Source organism: Physeter macrocephalus, chromosome 2 (genome assembly GCF_002837175.3).
Source record: "Physeter macrocephalus isolate SW-GA chromosome 2, ASM283717v5, whole genome shotgun sequence".
Classification (NCBI taxonomy): domain Eukaryota; kingdom Metazoa; phylum Chordata; class Mammalia; order Artiodactyla; family Physeteridae; genus Physeter; species Physeter macrocephalus.
Window position 1 is genome coordinate 66,354,310 of NC_041215.1, and position 24,109 is coordinate 66,378,418.

The 24,109-nt window shown below is 43.2% G+C and overlaps 1 protein-coding gene across 4 annotated transcripts in view; it reads right to left on the reverse strand.

Annotated features, from left to right (window-relative positions):
* The window catches only part of ITGB6 (integrin subunit beta 6), a 147,839-nt gene that overhangs the window by 101,548 nt on the left and 22,182 nt on the right, over positions 1-24,109 (reverse strand). For 3 of the 4 annotated variants that reach the window (XM_028478358.2, XM_028478347.2, XM_028478357.2), the window contains exon 3: positions 15,732-15,772. The exons of the other annotated variant lie outside the window; for it this stretch is intronic. The gene's annotated coding sequence lies outside the window, so the exon portion shown is untranslated. The remainder of the gene's footprint in view (positions 1-15,731; positions 15,773-24,109) is intronic. 4 annotated transcript variants of the gene reach the window in all.

Below are 24,109 nucleotides of genomic sequence, written 5' to 3' on the forward strand. Positions count from 1 at the left end.
CCAGCCGCTCCGCGGCATGTGGGATCTTCCCGGACCAGGGCACGAACCCGCGTCCCCTGCATCGGCAGGCGGATTCTCAACCCCTGCACCACCAGGGAAGCCCATAGCTTATGTTTTGAAAGGATCACTCTGAGCAGACTATCGAAGCATCAAGGATGAAGCAGGGAGACATATCAGAGGCCACTGCAGCCTTTGAGGCCAAAGATGAAGGCTTGGACGAGGAAGGTAGTGAGAAGTGATTGGTTTCTGGATATACTTCCAGGGCAGGCAGGATTTACAAATGGCTTGCTTGTAGGGAAGGAGAGAAATCGGGGGCTCAAGGATGACTCCAAGAGGAATGGAGGCTCCCACGTGGTAACCCCACCATCACCAACAGGTTTCTCCAGATGTGTCAGAAGGACGTGGTCTAGTGCATGCCCATCAAAAGAGTCACAGTGAGCTCTAGTCGACTCTCATAACCCATGAAGTGATAATCGTGCAAAAGATGTTCTGTGGCAGAACAGCAAAGGCCAGAACTATGCAGGAAGTGCTCTAGGGTGAGACCGTCTGCACGCTTGTGTTGTCAGCATTCCTTCAGTCCAGTGAAAGTGTGATTAGCTGGCTTCTTCTATTCTGGAATTCACCATGACTTGGTTTGCGGGAGCAAAAGAAAACCTGCAATATCCCCGTGGTCCTGCAGCCCTCTCTGGCTGCACAGGTAGACTATTGGGGTCAGCTTCAGTAGCAAAAGAGTCTGTCTTAACAGATTTTTTAAAAAACACATTCCTCATTAGGCCACTGTAGGAAGGCAGGTGAGATGGACATATTTTACATTAAAAAAAAAATCTTGCAAAGTAGGATTTCAGACTTCTTTTCACCTTAAAGATGCAGTTTATGAAGCTGCAACACTGAGAAAGCTTGTTATTCTTTAAAAAGCTGGGGAAAATGGTGACCAATGATTACGTTTGAGGAATATCCTTGAGGAGGTCCATGGATGATTTATTTCAACTGCCATTTTAGGGACCTCTCTGATTGTAGCTGATGCCCACTCACTGAATCCTATCAGTACGTTTACACAAAATAGGAGAGGGAAAAGGACTGAGTGTGATGCAAACGCCCTAATCGTTAAAAAGACTAAACAGTAAATTATTCTAAAAAGCTATTCAAAATTAACCGGATTAGAAGAGGTGAAAGAAGAAAAACCTTTAAAAGCAAACTCTGCTGGCATCTAATTAAAAGGTAAGTTGGATGTTTATACAACAGAAGCAATGAATCTATATATTGCTGGGCGTAATTACTTTCAGACAAAAAGTGGCTCCAATGAGCTGTCAGATGTGAGAGGCTAGTTTGAAGGAGTATGACAGCCGCCCCCCTGTCCTGCGACCTGTCATCTCAGCACCACTCTGGGTGAAGCTGTGTTTGCAGATGGCCCTTCCAGATGTCACATAGCTGACGGGAGAGTGACAGGGTTTCAAGTCATGCCTGGTGCAGCGAACGGCTCAACCGTAGTTTCAACATTTATTAAGAATTTTCTTGGGACTTCCCTGGTGGTCCAGTGGTAAACAATCCGCCTCGCAATGCAGGGGATGTGGGTTCAATCCCTGGTCGGGGAACTAAGATCCCACATGCCGCGGGGCAACTAAGTTCACGCACCACAACTACTGAGCTCACGCCCCTCAACTAGAGAGCCCGTGCGCCACAGCTAGAGAGAGAAAACCCACACACCACAATGTGCCACAACTACTAAAGCCCGCGCGCCGAGAGCCCGTGCGCCACAACTAGAGAGAGAAAACCCACACACCACAACTAGAGAGAAGCCCGCACGCCGCAACGAAGAGCTTGCTCCACAAGGAAAAGATCCCGCATGCCACAAGTGACCCAACGCAGCCAAAAAAAAAAAAAAAAAAAAGAATTTTCTTCATATCGAGTTCAAAGTTTTAAAGTTCCGACCCAAACACATATAGTGAAAAATTTTTGACAGGAGAAAACTGCTGTTAGTCGCATATATTTTGGGAGGTTTGGGGGGCAAATATTCCTTACACATGGATGAAGTTATGATATCTTGGACACCAATAGAGTCGTGTCCAACAGCATGGAAAATGCAGCTGTGAGCCCTGGTCTCAGTCCAGACCTTGGTGGATTACTGGCCGTTTGCTGCATGGTATAATCTATAGAAATGGTTTGGAGCCTAAACTTCAGGCAATCAAGGGTGAGGAAGACAGGATTTAAATATTAACCAACAGAATGACTTATTTTTATGTATGTTCCTAGAGAAAGAGCACTGAATAAAGTATGGACTTTAGATAATAATCACGTATCAATATTATTTCCCAAACTGTACTCCTATGAAATGTTCCGATAGTTTAGTTAATATAGACTATTAAATCTCCCCTGTTAGAAATTGGTGATACACACTCATCTATTAAACACCCAAAGAAGCCCCACAGTGAAGAAAATTGCTTACCTTTGTTTAACAATTAAACAAAAAGTATTTGCTTAGAGAAAGCCTTTTTTTCCTCCATGTACTTATTAGCACTTCTACCTGATATAATTTCAGGGGTGCTTGAAGAGAGTACAGATGTACTGAAAGTTTTATGAAATTTTACCTATCCTGCTGTCAAGGAGACCCAGAATCAAATTTAAAAATTGTAGCCAGATTTCTTAAGAAAATCCTGATGTGAATTCATTTGTTTCCTGCTGCATTGTGAATGCATTATCCAATTCAAAGACCTTTCAAGATGGATTTTCTTGGAGAAAATTCTTTTTTCTGAGGGAAGTCCAGAGGGCAGTTCCATTTAGATGATAGTTCAGATGAAGTACTTGGAGTAGTGATGACTCATCTCTAAACTCATACCCAGGCCTTGACCTTGATTACTTAAAAGCCCACACATTACAGTCTTAAGCTAGGCTAGTTTCCCTTGTGAAATGGATTCAAGGATCTCTGTATGTTGCTGTCCTATGATACACTCTCACCTGAGCAGAGGGCACCCCATTGCTGCATGGGTCGACCCTTTGCCTGTTCCTTTTTGAGCTGTTGAGCTCATCTTCAAGTGCTCATCTGTCTGTCTATCAACCAACCCATCTTGCTTGCAGTAGGTCTAGAAGAGTAGTCCCCTTAAGACAACAGCATTCTCTCCTTTGGGTAGGAAGCTTCTCTTCAGGTGAGAAAGCCTGCAACAATTTGTTACAAATCTGTTTCCTTTCCTGCTTTCTCAGGGTCTTAGGACACATGGCTTCAGGCAAGGTGGGAACAGTCTACTTGAGTGTGGATCTCTGCTCTTGATGTCATCATTCTCCTGAAAAACCTCTCTTCTTTCAATGGTCAGTTTCATGTCCTTCTTTAACAATAAAAGTGCTATTCTTTCATTGAGATGGGAATCTAAGTGAATATTTAAGAAACATAATTTGTCTACCTTGTGGGATGTCAAAATAGCAGTCATTGTAACTCATTCTGCTTGATTTGCCAAAAAAGAAGGTAAAATACAATGTAGGTGTTTTAAAAAAATTGAATCTAGTAGCAGATTTTGGACAACCTTACCCTAAAAATATAGCATCAAAATATAGCGTCTAGCACTTCCCTGGTGGTGCAGTGGTTAAGAATCAGCCTGAGAATGCAGGGGACATGGGTTCGCTCCCTGGGCCGGGAATATCCCACATGCCGCGGAGCAACTGAGCCCGTGCACCACAACTACTGAGCCTGCACTCTAGAGCCCGTGAGCCACAATTATTGAGCCTGCATGCCACAACTGCTGAAGCCCGTGCACCTAGAGCCCATGCTCTGCAACAAGAGAAGCCATTGCAATGAGAAGTCCACGCACCACATGGAAGAGTAGCCTCCTCTCTGTGACTAGAGAAAGCCCGTGAGCAGCAATGAAGACCAACGCAGGAAAAATAAATAAATAAAATAAATTTTAAAAAAAAGTTTGTTTAATAAAGGTTCTTGATTTATAAAAATATATATATAGCATCTAAAAAATATAACATCATCTTACTTTAAAAAAAAATTATTTAGCCTATTTCATGGAACACTGCAAATACTAATTCCTTGGTCTTGATACTGGCTGTAAAACAATAATTGCTAACAATGGCTCTTACAAGGTGCCAAGCACTGTTCTAAATCTTTATCACACTGTGAGGTACTGAAATTTTCCCCATTTAAAAAATAATATTTACTTTAAATTTAATTTAATTTAATATTTTAGAAGAGTTTTAGATTAGTATGGAGAGTTCCCATATCCCTCACACCAGTCTTCTCTATTTTTCCCTATTAGTAACATCTTACATTAGTATAGTACATTTGTTACAGTTAATAAACCAATAGTCAATAAGCCAATACAGTTAATAAACCAATATTATTATCTGAAGTCCAAACTTTATTTAAATTTCCTTAGTTTTTACTTAATGTCCTTTTTTGATTGAAGAATCCAATCCATGAATAAAAAACACGGACCTACTGTATAGCACAGGGAACTATATTCAATATTTTGTAATAACCTGTAATGAAAAAGAATCTGAAATAAAAAAAAAAAAATCCCATCCAGGAAACCACATTACATCTGTTGTCGCGTCTCCTCAGTCTCCTCTTGAATTCTCTCCATCATACAAAAGGAAAAAATGTGGCCCAGAGAGAGGCTGAATAACTTGCCCATGGTCTCATAGTTACTAAGTGGAAAAGTTGGCCTCAAATCTAGGCAGTCTGACTCCAGGCATGTGGTTATCCTTTGTCTATTGTTACCCTAGTAGTATTATTTCAGCATGAATTTCTTAAGTTATTTGTCAGTTCAGGCAGCAGAGAGGTGAGCATACCTGATCCAGGTGTCCCTAGTCTGGGGCTGGCCATAGTCACGTCGGCAGTTTTCAGTAATAGGACAATAGCTCCCTGATTCTCAGAGCCTTGAGTAGATAGATCCTGGAGGAAGCCAGGTGGCTTAAGACAACTGAAATTTATTCTCTCGCAGTTCAAAAGGTCAGAAGTCCAAAATCAAGGTGTTGGCAGGGTTGCTTCCTTCTGGAGTCTCTGAGGGAGAATCCGTTCCATGCCTCTCTTGTCACTCCTGGTGGCTTCCAGCAACCCTTGGCATTCCTTGACTTGTAGACTCATCACTCCAATGCCTTCTCTTCACATGACCTTCTCCTCTGTGTGTTCTCCTTTTCTGTGTCTTTTCCTCTTCTTATGAAGACGCTTGTCATTGGATTTAGGGCCCACCCAATAATCCAAGATAATCTCATCTCAAAATCCTTCACTTAATTACATCTGCAAAGACCCTTTTCCAAATAAGATCACAGATTCTGGGTGGACATATCTTTTGATGGGACCACTATTCAAACCACTATAGGAGCCGGTAATGCACACAGCGTTGTTGTGAGGATGAAATGAGGTAAAATTACATTAGATACCTGATGCTGGCTTAGACATGTTTCAAAAACAGCCGCCCTTTTTATTATTACTCTTTTGTACAATATGAGGCCCCCATTACAAAAGTGTTAACTTAGGTAAATGTCTCAACTGAAATAAATTAATTCATCTATGTCTAGTTTATATGACTATTATTATCCTTAATAATTGCTTCATATTATGGTCTTCTTAGTTTCTAACATATAGCCCTGCCAGGAACTTCACAAGGTTGAATTCAGCCTTTCGTATACGTTTTCTACGTGCTAAGGAGTGAGGGGTATGCTCAGACAACACTTTTTAGCTAATGACACTTGTCAGAAACACTAAAGGACTTTAAGCTTATAAATGATCTCCTCTTCAAGAGAATTATGAGCCAGGGTGCTGATGAATGAATTTCCTGTCCGTTGCCCAGGCTGATAGACATGAAGCAGAAAGAACAGCTGGGAAGTCTCAGCTGTTTCTCTGCCCTTTGGTTACCCTCTGCAGTCACTGCATGCAGCAACCCCACTTTCTGATCTGGATCTTTATCTTGGGGACAGAGTTACAACTCACTCCAACCCCACTTCATTGCATTGCTTCTCCACCCTCCCGCCTGCACTGTCTCCTGCGGTCACTTCTGGCAGCCACAGGGCTCCGAGCTGGCTTCGCTGAATTCCTTCTGCATTTGTCAGAGAGCCACAGAGTCTCAGAATGTTAGGGCAGCAGGAAGGGCCTTTAGAAAGCCAAGTCCAACCCCACTCCATTGTCTCTCTGACCCTTTCTTCAGTCAGTCAATAGATTTGTACTGAGCATCTACCCTGGGTAAGGCATGATGCTAGATGCTAGTTACAGAGCAGCTTCCCAGAGCGACAGTGGGTCACCTCCACATTTCTGAGTAGGCATCCAGATGATCTCCCATGAGCACTGATAGCTTATGTTTTACTTAGAAACAATTCTTTAACATATGTGTTCTTCATCTGAGGTCTATCTATTAACAGCACCTTTGTGGCGGTGGGGGGGAGGTCCATGACCTTGGAAGGGGAAATAAGTTGTATCTTCATTTGCACTATCCCAAACTGAAATTAAACATTTCCTTCATTATAAATGTAGACAAGAAACCACTGTCATTAGCAGTACCTGTAATTCTCACCAAGAGGAATCACACATATTTTTCACATCACTTTATAGTTGTTGCAGGTATCTCAAAATGTTGTCAACACTTATCATTGTGTCCAAATCACAGTAGTCACTAGACCTGCCACTGGGCTTTGATAAAGTGTTAATAAAGAGGTATGTGTGTTACTATAACAAAAATTTGTTTTTCAGTATTTTGATAGCTATTTTTCAATCTAATTGGCTTTCTTTCTAATTGTATGTATTTTATTTCAGAAATTTTCAGACACTTTTTTTTTCTGAAAAAGGGTCCATAGGTTTTATTAGATAGTCAAAGAGGTTCATGGCACACTAAAAAAGTTCAGAACCCCTAAATAAGGAAAGGAAACTAGTCATGCTGGCTGAAGACTCTTTTTCTAGACCTTCAAAAATCCACTGAAATGTTCTTCATCCCTTTATCCCTGAAATGAGATTGAGACATCAGATATACAGATGCAGGCCACACAGTTGTTCTTGGATCACCCAATTAAATGTATAAGTTGGCCCTGTGAAAGGTAAAACAAGCATGACCTGAATAAGGTATAGTATTTGGGAGTTATGTGGTCAATTTTGACTACCATTGATGTTGGTTAGGCCAATACTTCCAGATCCTCCTGAGCCCCAAAGTTAAGAGAGACCCTGAGTTTTGAGAGGAGCCAGAGAGGGGTCTCAACAATGATTCCAGGGTTGAAAACAAAAAGTTCTTAAAGAAAGTTTTAAAGAAATGTATGCAAATAATTAATGCATTGATTTATACGTCTTAAATTCAACATTTATTCAACCTTCATTGTGGGTATAACATCCCTACCCTACCTGCTGATTCCCATTCAGGCAACAAATTGAATATTCTGTTAAATTAAGTAAATTTGGCTCTTTTATTTTTCAAAGAATTGGATAGAAAAAAATAAAGTTGCTGATAATATCTATAAGCAGAAGAAATATCGTGAATTTAGGAGCCATTAGGTAGAAAGCAGCACATATTTAGCCTCATATGGATGCTCGCTGAACTGTAGGTTTACTTACGAAAGAAAACAGCCAAATTAAAGAATATGTATTAGAAACACACCACTGAAGACCATGCAGAGGATAAGTAGAATGGGATTGTGGGTATAAATCTTTTTAACTCTCTGGGAACAGAATCTCCCTCCCGGCCTTTCAAGGAATTATTCTGATTAGCTTTTATACCCTTAACTTCCATACATGTTTTCAGGAAAACAGGACTGTCTGCTTTTAAATAAACAACTTAAAATATTTATATTTCACGTTGCCAACTCCCACTTCCACAAACAACAGTAATAACTCCAGTACCAATAATATTATTTCCATCACCTTCCAAACCTGCCCATCCCTATGCCAGGCTTCTCAGTTAGAGTAAGCGATTAAAATAATCTTTAATCCACTTTATGATGTCTTTAAGTAATCTCTTATTTCCCAGTCCTTTTTCCTCCCTTTACCCATTACACAACTGGCTAAAACACTACTTTTGTATGTCAACTATCTTTGGTGATTCCCCATAACCTACAGAATAAATTCCAAATACCTTAACCTGACATTCAAAGCCTTCCATAACTTTGCCCTGATCTATTGCTATAACTTATTGTGCATGACTCTCCTATGAAGACTATGGCTTCTGCCAAACAGGTTTTTCCCTATTTCCAAGCAACCCAGTTTTACCAATTTCTGCTCACTCCCTTACCCTTGTTGCAAATGCCTGCACTCATCCACCACATCTGCTTAGATTAAACATATCCTGTGCATTCTTAATTCCCAAGCTCAAGTCCAATCTCTTTCTAAGTATCTTGTCCACAATGCCTGCCTTACATGAATTTCCATAGTCCTAAATACATTACTCATTTGGGATTTGTTGTGAACAGTATTGAAGTTGTGGCATTTATTTTTTAAGTAAATTGTATTTCTTTTTTCTTTTTTTTGAAGTGAGAGCTAGCACAATTTCAGGCACACAGTAAGTGTTCAATAAACCCTGGCTTTTTCATTTACTGATGATTTAATCTTGGGTTCATAACTTGACTTATCTAGCCCTTAGTCTTCTCACTGGTAAAAGAAGAATAATTGCTACCCGGCAATGTTGTTGTTAGAATTAGAGATAATATATGTCAAGGGTCTTTTATAACAGATAATTAATGAGACACCCCCACCCTAAAGCAGGTTATCATCTTGTTGGAGAAATAGATATAAATTTTAAAAGGCAAATTGATATGGGGAAGAATAGTAACAAGGAGCTAGATGACTTAATTTTCCTCCAAACTTAGCCTCCCCTTTCCCCTTTGGTAACTGTAAGTTTGTTTTCTACGTCTGTGAGTCTGTTTCTGTTTTGTAAATAATCTGTTTTCTGTTTTAGATGCCACATATAAGGGATATCATATAATATTCGTCTTTCTCTGTTTGACTTACTTCACTTAGTATGATAATCTCTAAATTGGAATCATTTGTTACTGCAGCTTATGTTAGCCTTAGCTGACGATGCAGATAACAATAAAAGAAGACTTCATTAAAGAGAACACAGGGAGAAGGGATTTGCTAATTTAATGAGGGAAAGAAGAGCAGCATCTCATGGGCTTCGGGCATTAGGATGTCATCTCAGCAATGACAAGGAACTTACTAAAGTTGTCCTGCTCTGACATTCTGAATTAGAGCTGACATTAGGGCAACAGGAGGGAGATTCCTCAGGTGTCAGACGAAACCTGACTTCCTTCCCACTCCTCACTTTTCTAATTTGACCCTGACATGGGGAGGGCAGCACTAGATCCAATGGAAAGTAGTATTTCTGGGGCTCCCACCAGATCACTGAGTGTGTTAAATGTCAATCACAGGAATTTGGCTTTTCATGTGCAGGTGATGGGAGTCTAATGAGATGACAACAGTGCAGTAAGAATGACTGTTGGACCCAGAGCCATGATTTAGATGGACTTGAGGTGGGAGAAGGGCATTAATGAAGCTGGGCAAGAGGTGAGGGTATCTGATCTAGTGCAGGGTATTGCGAGTGAAGAGGGATGGACATTTTAGAGATCAAATTCATGTGACTGATTTACAGACTTCCTACTCTTTGAGGTCACTCTTGTCCTTTATATTACACCTGAAATCAGTGAACCTTCCAAAAAGGAATCCAAAATTATCTCCACTCTCACTATCAACTCATCACAGAGTCTGCTTATCCTCCATCTAATTGCCAAGCCCACTCATCTATCATCATAATAAATGATAATCGTAGTTACTTAGCAACTACTATGCCTGGCATTGTGCTAAGCATCTTGTATACAGTAGACCCCCTTATCCATGGCGGATATACTTCAAGACCCCCAGCGGATGCCTGAAACCACGGATCGTACTGTCCCCTATATGTACTGTGTTTTTTCCTAAACACACATACATATGAAGTTTAATTTATAAATTAGGCACAGTAAGAGATTAACAACAATAACTAATAACAAAGAACAATTATAACAATATACTGCAGTAAAAGTTATGTGCATGTGGTCTCTCTCTCTCTCTCAAAATATCTTGTACAAATTTAATGCATTTTCTGACTTAACTAAGCACTTATTACACACTGAGGCCATAACTTTTGCAGTTTAAAGTCTGACAATAAAACTAGCACAATGTTTTTTCTTCTTCACAACTTCATGGATAGAAGATTCCTTCTTACCATAGATCCTAACTACCCCAGCGTGTGATTTTTTTTTTTTCTTTCCTTGTTAAGTTGAGAACTTTCACCTTTTCACGTAGAGGAAGGACTTTGCGGCTTCTCCTTGGTGTATCCGAATTGCCAGCGTCACTACTCTCGAGTTTGGGGGCCATTATGAAGTAAAATAAGGGTTACTTGAACACAAGCACTGTGATACCTCCACAGTTGATCTGATCTGATAACCAAGACGGCTAATAAATGACTAACGGTTGGGATGTGCTGGACAAAGGGATGATTCGCATCCCAGGCGGGACCGAGCAGAACAGAATGAGATTTCATCACGCTACTCAGAAGAGCACATAATTTAAAGCTGAGGAATGGCTTATTTCTGAAATTTTCCATCTAATATTTTGAGACTGGGATTGACCACGGGTAACTGAAACTGTGGAGAGCAAAACTGAGAATAAGGGGGGATGACTGTACATTTTTTCATTTAATTCTGTGAATGGGCCATTTGTTAAACTGATGTCTCTGAACTCCAGACCCAGCCCTCTAGACCCTGCTTTGCAATGCTGAAACCAGGACTCTGCAAACCACATTTCTGCTTTGCCAGCTGCTTTGTGTTAGGCTCTGCCAACAGGAGCCATGGAGGGAGGCTGCAAGGCCGGGGGAGAGACGAGGGACCGGCCTCTTCTTGTCTGATTCCTGTTCCAGAGTCTCCCAAGCAGCACTTCCCAGCCCTGGCAGTGGAGTTCATTGCAATAATGAGGGTTGAATCCAGTTTGCTGTTTTTTCAACACTCAGAACCAGGAGGCAGAACCAGCCTTCTCATGCTCACCCAGAGACCCCAGTGCCAGCCCAGCAATGCCCCTCCTCAGAGCTCTGAGTCTCGGCCCTTTGAGAACCCTCCTTAAATTTCTAAATGAATAATTCCAGATCCCTCCTTTTTTTCTCCCAATCGTAAGGGTGGGAGTTACTTCCTGCAGTTGCTACCTCAGTGATACTGTAGTATCTTTTTACCCTCTCCGATGTCTAGGTAGAAACTCTGTACCCAGTCAACAATTTCTTATAGTTAATTCTTTCGGTTGAAATAACTGGTGTAGTTTCTGTCTCCTGCTGGGACTCCACCTGGTACAGTGAGGTAAATATTCTCTTTCTTTCCTTTCATAAATAAGATAGCTGATGCTTGGTATTAAGAGCCATTAAGTAACTTGCCCAATGTCATGCTGATAATAATTGAATTCAAGTCAGGATTCAGACCCCCCTTTTAACTCCAGAGCCCTGGTCGTAACTCCCACTCTGGGTCTTATTATCTTGCTCTCTCTTGTGAGCACTTCTCTCCTTTGTATCCCCGTGGGCCATCACTCAGAAGGCTGCTCTTGCCCCCTCTCCCGCCACTCCGGGTGCAGGGTAGCAGGCCCAGGGAATGGGTGGTGTAGACGGCACGAGTGCAGCCCGGTCTGGGACCAGAGAGATGGCCCGTCCGGCTGCTGCTGGTGCCGACACCTGCCATGTCGAGAGTTCAAGACCTGGCATCCCAGCAGGCACTTTGCAGCCGTGCCTGAGAGTTCTCTCTGCTTCACGTGAAGAGAAATGGAGCACCTGGGTGTGCAGTCAGGACAGCCAGGAGCCCGGGGCGGGGGCAGGGGGCACGCCGGGCGATCAGTCATCTGCAGACAGCTGAGAATTGTGGGAAAGGGCCAGGTTGTTGACTGTGCTCCTGATGTCGATGGACACGATTAATTGAAGAATCCAAAGGTTGCTTACAGTGTTTCAGGCACTGGATCAAGGTGCCTACTTAACTCAGGTAACTCGCATAGTGGGGCATTTGGGCAAACAATTCCGTTGTTGACATTGTAGATTTGTCTAATTATTATGACAATTTCCCAAGAGATAAAAGTAAAGTGTCTTGAGGAAGGGGTAGCTTCTAATTTCGCATAAAGGTACCACATGGGTACTATCAGTCCCTCCTCCTCACACACATGCCCCGCTATTGATTGCTGTTTGCATCTATCGGTGTCTATATACAGTAGTTGCACAGAGCTCTTTTCTTTCCTCTTGCGGAGGGAAATTGGGGAAGAAGCTGCTGGAGGAGGGAACTGGTGTGTTCTTTATCCTCCTCCTGCTTAGAGGACTCCGAACTCTGGTCATGGGGGTGGTGGGAGGTGGCCAAAGGAGATAAAGGCTGCTCAGGAAGGCTCCGGAGGTGAAGTGTGGTCAGTGAACTGCCCGGGGCCCAGTGACAGCCACTGGGGAAGGAGTCCCTCTCCTCTCTGCCTGGCGCCCGGGACTCTTCTGCCCCCTAGGACTGTGGGCTTCGGGATCGGGTGGCTGTTGCGCCCTTGACAGGAACCCTGCCCACCCCAGGATGGCTGGTGGCAGAGAGAGGTTGCCCGTAGCTTTGTGAGTGAGGAACAGGGACCAGGGGGCGCCCGGGATGAGAGATGCTAATTGTCTTTGTGGCCATAACTACACACCTCACAGATTTAGAAGCCAACCCCTGGGCAATATCTGGGAGACCTTTGGGCGATGCTGAGATCCTGCTGTTTTTCAGGCACCAAATTTTCAGCGAGTGTTGCGGAAGTTTATCCAGTGTGGTCAGGGTGGTCTTCTCTAAGGAGGTGACATTTTATCTCAAATGACCCTAGAGGAGGAGTGCACGGGGGTAAGGGGCAATTCAGGAGGAGAGAACAAGTTCGAAGGCCTTGAGGCTGGAGCATGCAGGCTGCTCTGTGTGCCAGGACCGTCAGGTCGGCTGGGGCCATGGGTTTGGGGAGAGTGATGGAGGCGGGGCAGAGAGCTAACAGGGGACCAGACCTTGAAGGTCCGAGAGAGCACTTGGGTTTCCCTCTCGATGAGACAGAAAGCGTTAGAGGGTTTTGAGCAGAGGAGTAACGTGAGATTCAATGTATGCAGATAAGGCTTTTAAATCAGCAGCCATTTGTGGTCTGCCGATAGCAACCTTTGGTGGAGATATTTGGGATTTGAACCCTAGCTGAATGAGCCATGCTTTTTATCACCAATGGTTTCTGCCTCTCCACTGTGGAAAAAACTCATTATGCCACAAGAACCTTTCCCTTCTAGCCTAGTCATAGATGTGACAGCACCTTCCATACCTGCCAAGTCCTTTCTGCCCTCCCAGGAATGTATTTCACTGCAGTCACCCTTCCCACTTTCTGGAGCGCCCACCTGTCTGCATTCTCTAAGGGATGCAAATGCCTCTGGGTTAAGGATCTTATCTCAGTTTATTGGGAGAGCCTCCAGGTTTCCAGAGATCCAGTCCGATTAAAGCCTGTACATTTATTTAATTAAAAACAAGTCCAAATGCTGAGGCTTGGGAGATTGCCTGCCTGGTAATACAAATCTATAAATCCCTCTCTTCCTCCTGCTTCCAGGCTGACTGTAAATACCCTGAAAATTCAGCTTCATTGGAAATGTTTTGACCATTCTGCTTCTGGCTCAATGGGTAGTAATAAATAAAAATGAACAGTGGTGGGAGAAAAACTGGATTCCATTTATTTAAAGCTTAACGTGGCTCAGCTCCGAGAGGGTGGCTAGGGACTGCTGGCTTGTTCCTGTCGTGTCTGACTCACTCTTCTCAACCCTAACCCAGGCCCTCAGGGTCTGGACAGCCATCTCCGGCCTCCGTGATGATTCACCTTCAGCTCCGAAGGTGGTGGGGACAGATGAATCACCATCATTTCTGAAGGAACAGCTGATGGAAAGAAGCTAGTTTTGTGATCTGACTAGGGCAATTATACATTCCCAACCCACAGGAAGCGCCGGCATTCACCAAGTCTACCCAGCCCGCAAGGGAGCGGGATATCAGAAGTTGGGGGTATTCTAGGAAACCTGGATGTATGGCTGCCAAAAGTCATATGAATTTGAAGTCAGGGTCTTGGGATAGCCTGAACTCTCTAAAAGGAGGGCTACCCTACAAGGACTGATATGTTTCCTAAAGCATACATGGCCTTCCTTGTAACAGCAGCTGTAGTGATGCAACCATAATGATTGCAGTGCGCCAAATAGCCCCGAGATGCTGAAGTCCAAAGCCTTCGCCTGACAAGCCCGGGGAGATCCATTTGTGAAGTCAGCTCTGAGACAGGCAGACTTCCCAGAGCTGGTGGCCATGCTGCCTGGATTCCACGTGGGACCAAAGTGACCAGCTGGTCCGCTGAGCGGCCCCAGCGAGGCCCATCTAAGGAGGGGTAAATGAGGTGTAGCTGTGAGCTCCTTACTCAGCTGCAGCAGACATCTGCCACTCTATGACCATTTCATCCTCTTTAGTCACAAAAACCAGTCCCCCCCTCTACCCCACACTGACCCAGGGCTTTCTTTTCTGACCGTTCAGAGGTCCCTGGGCTACTCAGTGATGGCTGTAGCCCATTGATTTTAGGCTAGCTTTTAAGTGTCCATCCTGCCCACCGATGAACTTAGCAGTGGCGTTCGCAGGGCTCACCACTGTGGCCCTAGGCTGTCTTGATTTCTATCCTGTGGTAACTTAACACACAAACACGCATGGGCGTACACACCCCACTGACCGTATACACACTCAGAGGTTCCCCATCAATGGGACAAAACCAAATGTGGGAATCTTTTCTTGAGCGGGGACAGCTAGACCACCACAAAAGGTAGAGTTGTTGCGTTAACTTCTTATTGTACTTAGAATTCAGCTCTGTTTAAGTAGCATTGTTTTCTTTTTCCTGGGGGTGTTGATGGGAAAGGACCTGGTTCTCTCCATGTCATTAGGAACGTGCCTCCTGCACACCGCGCTCCAGGGCTTTACCTCTGGAGGTGCGCTTCAAAGTTAGAAAGAACACTCCATTCTTGTTAGCTTTCGCTTCTTTCATGCAACAGATGTTCAGCACCTACTATGTGCAAGATCCCCATGAAGCTTCGGAAGATGTAAACATGCATAATCCTATTAAGGGAAGTAAGTCAGACAGAGAAAGACAAATATCATATGATATTGCTTATAGGCAGAATCTTAAAAGAAAATGATACAAATGAACTTATTTACAAAACAGAAACAGACTCACAGACTTTGAAAGCAAATTTATTGTTACCAAAAGGGAAAGGTGGGGGGGAGAGGTAAATTAGGAGTTTGGGATTAACAATGAACTTATTTACAAAACAGAAACAGACTCACAGACTTAGAGAATGAACTTATGGTTACGGGGGAGGGGGGGAGAGGGATAGACTGGGAGTTTGGGTTGACATGTACACACTGCTATATTTAAGATAGATAACCACTTGATCCCAGCTTCCTCCTTCCCCCTCGTGTCCTCAAGTCCATTCTCTATGTCTAGGGTAGCATCGACATATATACACTACCAAACGTAAAATAGATAGCTAGTGGGAAGCAGCCGCATAGCACAGGGAGATCAGCTCGGTGCTTTGTGACCACCTAGAGGGGTGGGATAGGGAGGGTGGGAGGGAGACGCAAGAGGGAGGAGATATGGGGATATATGTATACGTATAGCTGATTCACTTTGTTGTAAAGCAGAAACTAACACACCATTGTAAAGCAATTATACTCCAATAAAGATGTTAAAAAAAAATAGATAATGAACAAGGACCTACTGTATTGCACAGGGAAACTCTCCTCAGTATTCTGTAATAACCTAAATGGAAAAAGAATTTGGAAAAGAACAGATACATGTATATGTAAACTAAATCGCTTTGCTGTACACCTGAAACCAACACAACATTGTTAATTGACTATGCTCCAATATAAAATAAAAATTAAAATAAATATAAATAAATAAATATGCATAAGTTCCAGTCTCTGCCCTCTAAGGAAGAAAGCTGAGTTTCTTTGTTAGTGATGTGGAAGGCAATTACATACATTTATAGTTAACCCCTTAGTAAGTGACTTCACAGACCCAATCTGAATGGAACCCTTTTGGTCAATCTGGGGCACTTTCTGTGGGAGTTAACGGTGCCATGGCAGGGCAGGAAACTCTTTTCCATAGTCTGTAAACTTAGGCAGAAATGATTACAATTAGCTCTTGTTATTAATTATGTCTATTTAAGTGCAGAAGTAGAGCAGCTGGCGGGCTTGGAGCACCATCCCAGCAGCCCACGGAGGGCTGGGTGCCACAACAGGGCCGTTGTCCTGCCCATCATTGCCTCTGGCTCCCCCTTGGCCTTGGTACTTAATTGCCTCCCAATTGAGTAGGTCTGAACCTGTTTACTGAGCTCCTTGGCAGGGATGTAACCAAATGTCCCCAGGACTCACCAGCCAGTGAGGCCAATTAAATCACATCTTCACCCAAATTTTGCTAGCTTAATGCTCCACCTCCATAATGCCAGCCCTCCATGCCTCTCCTTTCTCAAAATCTCTTTACTTATTTGGGGAGGGTCCACGGGACGCATTGAGTGTGCTCAAAAAACAGTTTACAGCTCGTGCATGGTCATGGCTCGCTGGTCACTGGAAACTGCCACTCTGCTGGTACCCCGTGTGCCAACCCCTCTACTGGGGATCCAAGTCTTGGCTTTGGCCCTACCTGTCCCAGGGGACAGCTGCTGGCTGGGGCCTCTGTGAGCTTTCAGAGCCAAGGCCATGCAGACCTCTTCGGTGTCCTCGGGATGCTTTTAGTGGACCTGGGACTCTGGTGCTGCTCAGAGCAGAGTGCCGTGATCGTGATATTCCCCATGGAAACGCCCTCACTCGGCCTGATTTCCTGTGGCACAAAGCCGCGCCTTGGCCCCTGCCCCTCCTGCAAGCACCCCGGCTCTGTGTCTCCTGTGATCCCTCCTCATGCTGCGACCACGCCACATTCCTTGCAGAGGTAAGGAAAACGCCCTCACCTGCCCCGTGTCGTTTTCTATATTCTGCATCCCAAGGCCCCTCTGCTTCTGCCTGAGCACCCAAAACTCCCTCTCCTGCCAACAGCTCCTCAGCTTCTGGCTCTGGCCTTGTCCTCCCTCAGGGCTCAAGCCCGGCCAGGCCTCCCTCCCTGTCTTGCATGCCCTTCCTCTTTCCCCCACTGCTCCCTTAGCATCCATCCCTCATTCATTAAACTCTTCCTTGTTCCCTCAGCTGAAAAACAAGATGATGCAGCTCAGCTGTGCAAATAAATGCTTGGAAACTATGCGTGGGTCCTGGTCTCACGTGCCTGATCTCCACTTAGGCTCAGTGGGTCCTGCTGAGCCTCTAACAAGCAAAGCACTACACGTCTAACATGCATATTCCTTTTTCTGCCATTAGAAAGCAGCTTATAGCTTCTTGGCAGCAAGGTCCTGTGATTCCTTTTCATTAATTTCCCCACAGTTTCCCACAAGGATCAAACGAGACAATGTGGAGAAAGCTATACCTAAATTGCAACTGGCCACGTCATCGTAATATGAGGTTACGACCCTGCCTACTGTAGATGCTCAATAGATACCATTACAGAATGGCCACTGGCCGTGACACTTACTATTTATCTAGTCATTACGATTTATCTAGTCGATGACTAGATACATATTAAGTACCCACTATGTGACAGGCTCTGTTCTAGACGCTGGAGATATAAGGTTGAGTAAGAAAAAATATCTTAATGGAGAAAGATGAATGCTAAATACATTTAAGGTGATAAATAAGAACCTATCAGATTATGATAAGTGATCTGCAGAGAATTGATTTAGGGTGATGTGGTAGAGGGTGATGAGGAGCTTCTGTTATAGTGGGACACCAGGGAAGGCTTCCATGAGGAGATAACAGTAAATCGAGCTTAGAAAGAAGGATGAACCATCAGTGCAGAGATCAGAGGAAAGAGGATTCCAGGCAGAGCAGCAGCCAAGGAAGGTGGGCAGAGGCGAGCTCTGTGGGATCTGGTGATGGAAAGAATCTAGGGTGTCCAGGGAGGGGACAGTGGTGCCAGAAGAGGTCGGTCCTGTCTGCACGAGAGGACCAGATGGCAGATGGCTCCGTAAGGCAGGAGAGACATTCATATTTTTCTTTAGGCATAATGGAAACAGTTGGAGTTTGAAACAGGGGAGCCACATAATCTGATTATATTCTCAAAGGATAACTTAGGCTGCTGTGGGAAGAATGGATTTTAGTGGAGCAGGGAGACGGGGCAGGGTTTGATGTGGGAGGACAGATGGGGTCGGACGGTGATTGGGTGACTGAATCAGACCTGGAAAGCCGACAGATTTGGGGTCTTTGGAAGTAGAGCTGACATGAGTTGCTGATTCTTTAGATCAGCAACTCATGGAGAGTGAGGAACTGAGGGACATCAGAAGGATTCCTAGACTGGCAAGGGAAGCCCCTCACAGCGTGGAATATGGGTGGACTGGACCTGGGTGATTGTCAGCGTATCTGAAGGGTGGCTGATTCTGTAAGAGGAAAAAGGGGCACCAGCACTCTCTCTCTCTCTCAGTCTTCTCAGAAGAGAACCTGCTAGAAGAAATCATTTGGTTTCTGATTTTTTTTTTTTTTTTCTGAAAGCAAACCAAAGCCCCAGTTCCAGAGGCTAGAAAGTCAAATAACTTTAACATAGCCCAAGGCAGGTAGAGTGCGTTAAATTAGCCAGTGGTTCTGTTTACCTGTTGAAATAACCATGACAGTGGGAGGGAGAGTTCAGGGTTTGGGCTGGGCTTAGGGACTGCTGATAACAGTCTTCGCCTAGGAATTTAATTGTATTACTCAAAGGTAAACCCGTGTGTCTGTTCTCATGAAGGCTGCCAGCCTGGTCTATTCTCCAAGGACCTGAAAACCCAGACCCCAAAGGAACATTTGGCTTTACCTGTGCCCTGGTATTTGCTGACTTCACAACACAACTCCATGAAAATATGAAAAGCCCCACAAAAGGGTAAATGAAATAAGGACCCCCTGGACCTCAAGGAATTTACAGATCCCTGAATTTTATCACTGTACTTATTTTTTAATTAGAGACAATAACATTTCCTTATAGGTTCTTATTGACAAACAAGAACACTGATGTCCCTGAAGCCTCTGATATGATCATCTTTCCCAGAACTGGAAGTACCCAGTTATCTAGCTAGTCAGGGGAACTTTTTTCTTTCCCAAGGCCCGAGACTTTCTCCTAATCCTGTCTTAGTCACACACAGTTACTCATTACCTGGAAGGACACTAAGAGTTTATTCACGGCCACTGTACATTCTGTGCTGTTTTGTTAAACCAGGAAAAATGCAGGTGGCTGAGTCATAGTTTTCAATTAGTTTTTCCATTTCACCTGGAGCAAAGTTTTTCTATATCCATACCAATTTTATTGCTTTCCATGTTACTCTGATCATATACTTCACAAGATAATTCAGTCTTTTGCTGGAGGATATTAATAACACATATTGTAAGTGGGGACTAGCATTATCAAAGTACTCTTAAATAGATGTAAAAAATGGAAAGACCGCAAGATTTAGTATCTCACCTTCAAGAGATGGGCAGAGAGGGAAGGAGAATGAGACAATTAAGAACCTTGACATCATGGCAGAGCTTTGTAACCACTGGAAGAACTCACTATTCTACATGGTTTTCTAATTTAATTCAGCAGATCTTATTTAATTCAGCAGATCTTACACACCTCTTATAACCCAGCACCATTATACAGAAGAAGTATATTCAGGGGGGTCAGTAAATAAAATATTTTAGGTGATGCTGAAGTGTAAAACACTGTAGATACGGGGGGCCTGTCTTCAAGGAATCTTCATCTCATTGGGTAAAAACATACACACGAGCTACTTCAGTGACAAAACACAGTGGAGCAAGAGATGGGCTAAAATGAGCGGTACAGGCAATATGTGCTTGGAAGTGAAAGACATAGGAACAATGCAGCTGGAAATCATCGGATTCCTGACCTCAGCTGAGTGCTCCTTGAAGGACAGACTTCTTTGGATGAGACAGACTGAAGGACATGGCACTCCAGGCGGTGGGGGCCGCGCATACAAGGGGGCCTCACTGGGGAAGATTAGTGTGTGTGCAGGAGAGGGGCCCACCTGGTGAGAAGGTTTGGCAGGGATGCATTGAAAAAAATGTAGACTAACACCAGTCACATCATTTGCTGTGATAAAAACAATATCCTTTTGGAGTCAATAATGCCTCAGCTCACACTGAGTCTGCGCGCAATTGTGGAGGAAGTTCAACACAAGTGGTCTTTCTTATCTATATTTGCATAAGTCAGGCTGGAGCTGGAAATGTTGATGATAAATCATCTCGTTATAGAAGTGGTAACTCACCTCCCGGGAAGTAGGAAGAATTGGGATGGACTGGTATTATTGAAGTCACTTGAGCAAAGAAGAGGCAGAATCAACAAATGATAATGAATTTACCTGCGGGGCCTATGCATTCATTTCCTCCACTGAAGAGGTTCGACCTCAAAGGGGTTAGCTCTTCATTTTTGGAATTAAAAATAATCTCAAAAATCAGGAGATTCCTTTGGCTCAGAAGGTTCAGTGGACTTAAAACCAGAATGACAGCTCTAGATATTGTTCAATTCTAAATTACCAGGGCCATTAATTTGCTGCGTGTGTGATCTGAATATAATTATAAAGCTCAGTTTCTTCATCTTGAAAACACTTAAGAAAGTGAAAGGTAAGATTTATTCTTTCTCTCTCTCACCGCTCTCTAACTAGAGTAATACCGTGAGTATAATCCAGCCTATTTTCAAAGCCATAGTTGGCTCTGCCACTCACTACCTGTGTGACTTTGCACAGACACTTAATTTCTACAAACTTCAGTTTCTTCTTTTTAAAGTCTGCATAATAATATCATTTGATAAGGGTATTATAAAGATTACAATGATGTGCAAAGTGTTAGCACAGAGGCTAACATTCAATAAAATATAGCTATTTTTCTTTTTATTAAACCTGTATAGCTATTTACTGTTTGTAAAGCACTCTCATGAATTTTTCAACAATCTTTTAAGGTAAATACAATCATTACCAACTTTAGAGATGAGAAAACTGAAGCTAAAAAATACTAAGTCCAGGGACATGCAATGGTAGGAGACAGAGTTGGGTACCAGTTGCAATACCTTTTCAATGGTGTTTCCCTGGGCTCTAGCTATCTTTTTAAGTGAGACACACAAACTAAAAGAAAGCAAGTCATATTTGTATTTTGTATAGTGCATAGTGAACCCTCATACATGAGGTTCCCTTTTGAATCCCATTCCGTAGCTAGCAAGAGCTCTGGGCAACAATGAGAAGGGGGTTCCTTGCCTCCGTGCTGTCCACTATGGTGGCCACTCCCACATGCGGTTATAAACACTTGGAATGTGGCTAGTCTGAACCGAGAAGAGATGCAAGTATAAAATATACACTGGATTTCAGAGACTTAGTGTGAAAAATATGTAAAATATCTCAATAATTTTTTTAAATTGAAGTATAGTTAATTTACAATGTTGTGTTAGTTTCAAGTGTACAGCTAAGTGATTCAGTTATACATATATATGTGTGTGTATATATATAATCTTTTTCAGATTCTTTTCCACTGTAGGTTATTATGAGATATTGAGTATAGTTCCCTGCACTATACAGTAGGTCCTTCTCATTAATAATTTTTAAATTGATTACATGATGCAATGAAAATACTTTGGGTATGTTCAGTTAAATGTTTCACCTATTTCTTTTCACTTCCTTCTAAGGTGGCTACTAGAAATTTTCAGTTGCATATCTGGCTTGCATTTGTGGCTTGCATGATATTTCTATTGTAAAGAGCTGCTCTACCTAACTCTTTGCCCTTCCACAGGTATCCCTGGGCCTCTCAGCCCTTCTCCCTCCTCACCAAGACTCTGAGATCCTCCTGTCTGGAGAGCAGTGATCTGCTCACCTACTTTATGCCAGAATGTTAATGAGCTCTCTCTCTCTCTCTTCCCCCCTCTCTCAATCTGCAGAAAATCTCCTTTTAGAAAAGGTACTGAAAGTGGAAGTTAATACATCTGGGATAGGTAGAGATATTAGGGCAACTATTACTATTTCAAAATGTCTACAGGCGTCAGAAAGGTACCATAAGGTAGACCATGTGTAGGTGGCAATAGAGAGTGGTAGGGACTGTGGCAAAATGAAGAGCATGTGCCTGATCCAAAGGGAACAGCCACCTCCCAGCTCCAGCTAATGGTTGCTATTTTGGAATCTGGGCCCAATGTGGCCAGATCTTTTGATTTTTCAAGAGCAACCAGAAATCTAGATTCTTATAGGAGGTCTCCTGATTTTCAAAGATTTGCAACAAAATAAAACTTTTAATAAGCATTATAAACGGCCTATAAAATCTGCCTTAGATCTCTATTTGGCCCATTCAGCCTCAGTTTTCTACCTCTTGATTTACCTGTATATGCAAGGGCCAGCTGGTGAGATGTGTAGTAAACTGGACAGGTAGTGCTATAACACTGACTTTGCCTCTTGACATTTGTAGAGCTGGAAGAGTCCTCACCCTTTATAGATGAGATACTGAAGCACAGAGAGGACAAGGGGCTCATCCACAGTCACACTGTCACTTGCTCAGGACAAGGATGTTGGGCTCCTGATTCTCTGCCCACTGACCCTTTAAAGCATCACACAGTATCTTCTGTCTGCACCAAGGTTTGCCTCCGACAAAGGATCTTGATAAGCTGAAACACTCTGCCAGGTGTGTAAGTGAGTCTTAGAGCAAAAGATGCCATACCCATACTGGTCTCTGGCTGGCTAGGAAATGGTACAAATGGCTTGTGTCCTAATGAAGCACTCTCATACATCATAGCATTTATTCGACAAGGACACACACTCATCATTTACCCAGAGTGAACTGAAATCCCCAAACAACCCAGCGGAGAAAAATAATCACAAAGCTGAATACTCCTGTTATGTATGAGCAAGTATACATTCTAGACACCTGAGTCAGGCCCCAGGGGAAGAAAGGCTCCTGAGATTCAACTGCAGATTCAGTTGACACAGGAAGATTTTCACCTAGGGCATATTCTAAATGCTTGTGCCTGCTTCCCAATTCTGAAGTGGGAATGAATGGCCCAACCCAGTTAGTAGAAAAAAATGCAGGTATGAAATTTAGCATTCACTCAACATAGCATTTATTCTTCCTGGCCTCTCCTTTTGCAAATACATTTCATAGCACTTAAGACTGAAACTGCCTGCTTGTGTTATTGAAAATGGTTCCAAAACAAATACCAGATCCTGAGTAATTTCTTGCGTAAAACCTGGGACTTCCCTGGGTGAGGTAAGAAGGCTGAGACTTTCCAAATTATCCAGGTTATCATAACGTTGCAGAGATGGCCAGAGTTAACTTTTTGATAATTTATAATACCATGGCTTCTAGGGTTTTCAAGTCTTAAACAGCAATTTCATTTCTACTGGGCTATCTGTTCCTGTCAACAGTCTAATGAGATCGGAAGTACAGGTCTACTATCCACATTTTAAAGATAAGGAAATGGAGTCCTAGGAAACTGACCCTATGACTCACCTAGATAATGACAGGACCAGGTGTCTCCTGGTCCCTGTAAAAGTTTATTTCTATGAGAGTGGAAGCAGTGAGGACCTAAAACATCTTTAGCTTTTCTTCCTGAGAAGAGCTGAACCCCATTACAACATAGTACATTATTACATTGCCTTGAATATTATGCAGGCGAAAAGTAGATATAAACCTTCATACTCTTTTGATTCTATCCCCTTGACCTAAGTCATGAAGATTATTTATAACATGAATTTAAGAAATCAGAAAAGCAAAAAACCACCAAAAGTATTAAATTTGCCACAGTTTTTGAAGGACCTGGAGAACGTTTCTCTCTCTCTCTCTCTCTCTCTCTCTCTCTCTCTCTCTCTCTCCTCTCTCTCTCTCTCTCTCTCTCTCTCTCTCTCGAAATCCAGATGAAAGACCACATCCTTCCAAACAGGTGATCTTGATAGGCTTTCTTCCTGTGGCCCTCTCTCTCTCTCTCTCTAGAAATCCAGATGAAAGACCACATCCTTCCAAACAGGTGATCTTGATAGGCTTTCTTCCTGTGGCCCTTTTTCTATTGTAAGGGGGAAAA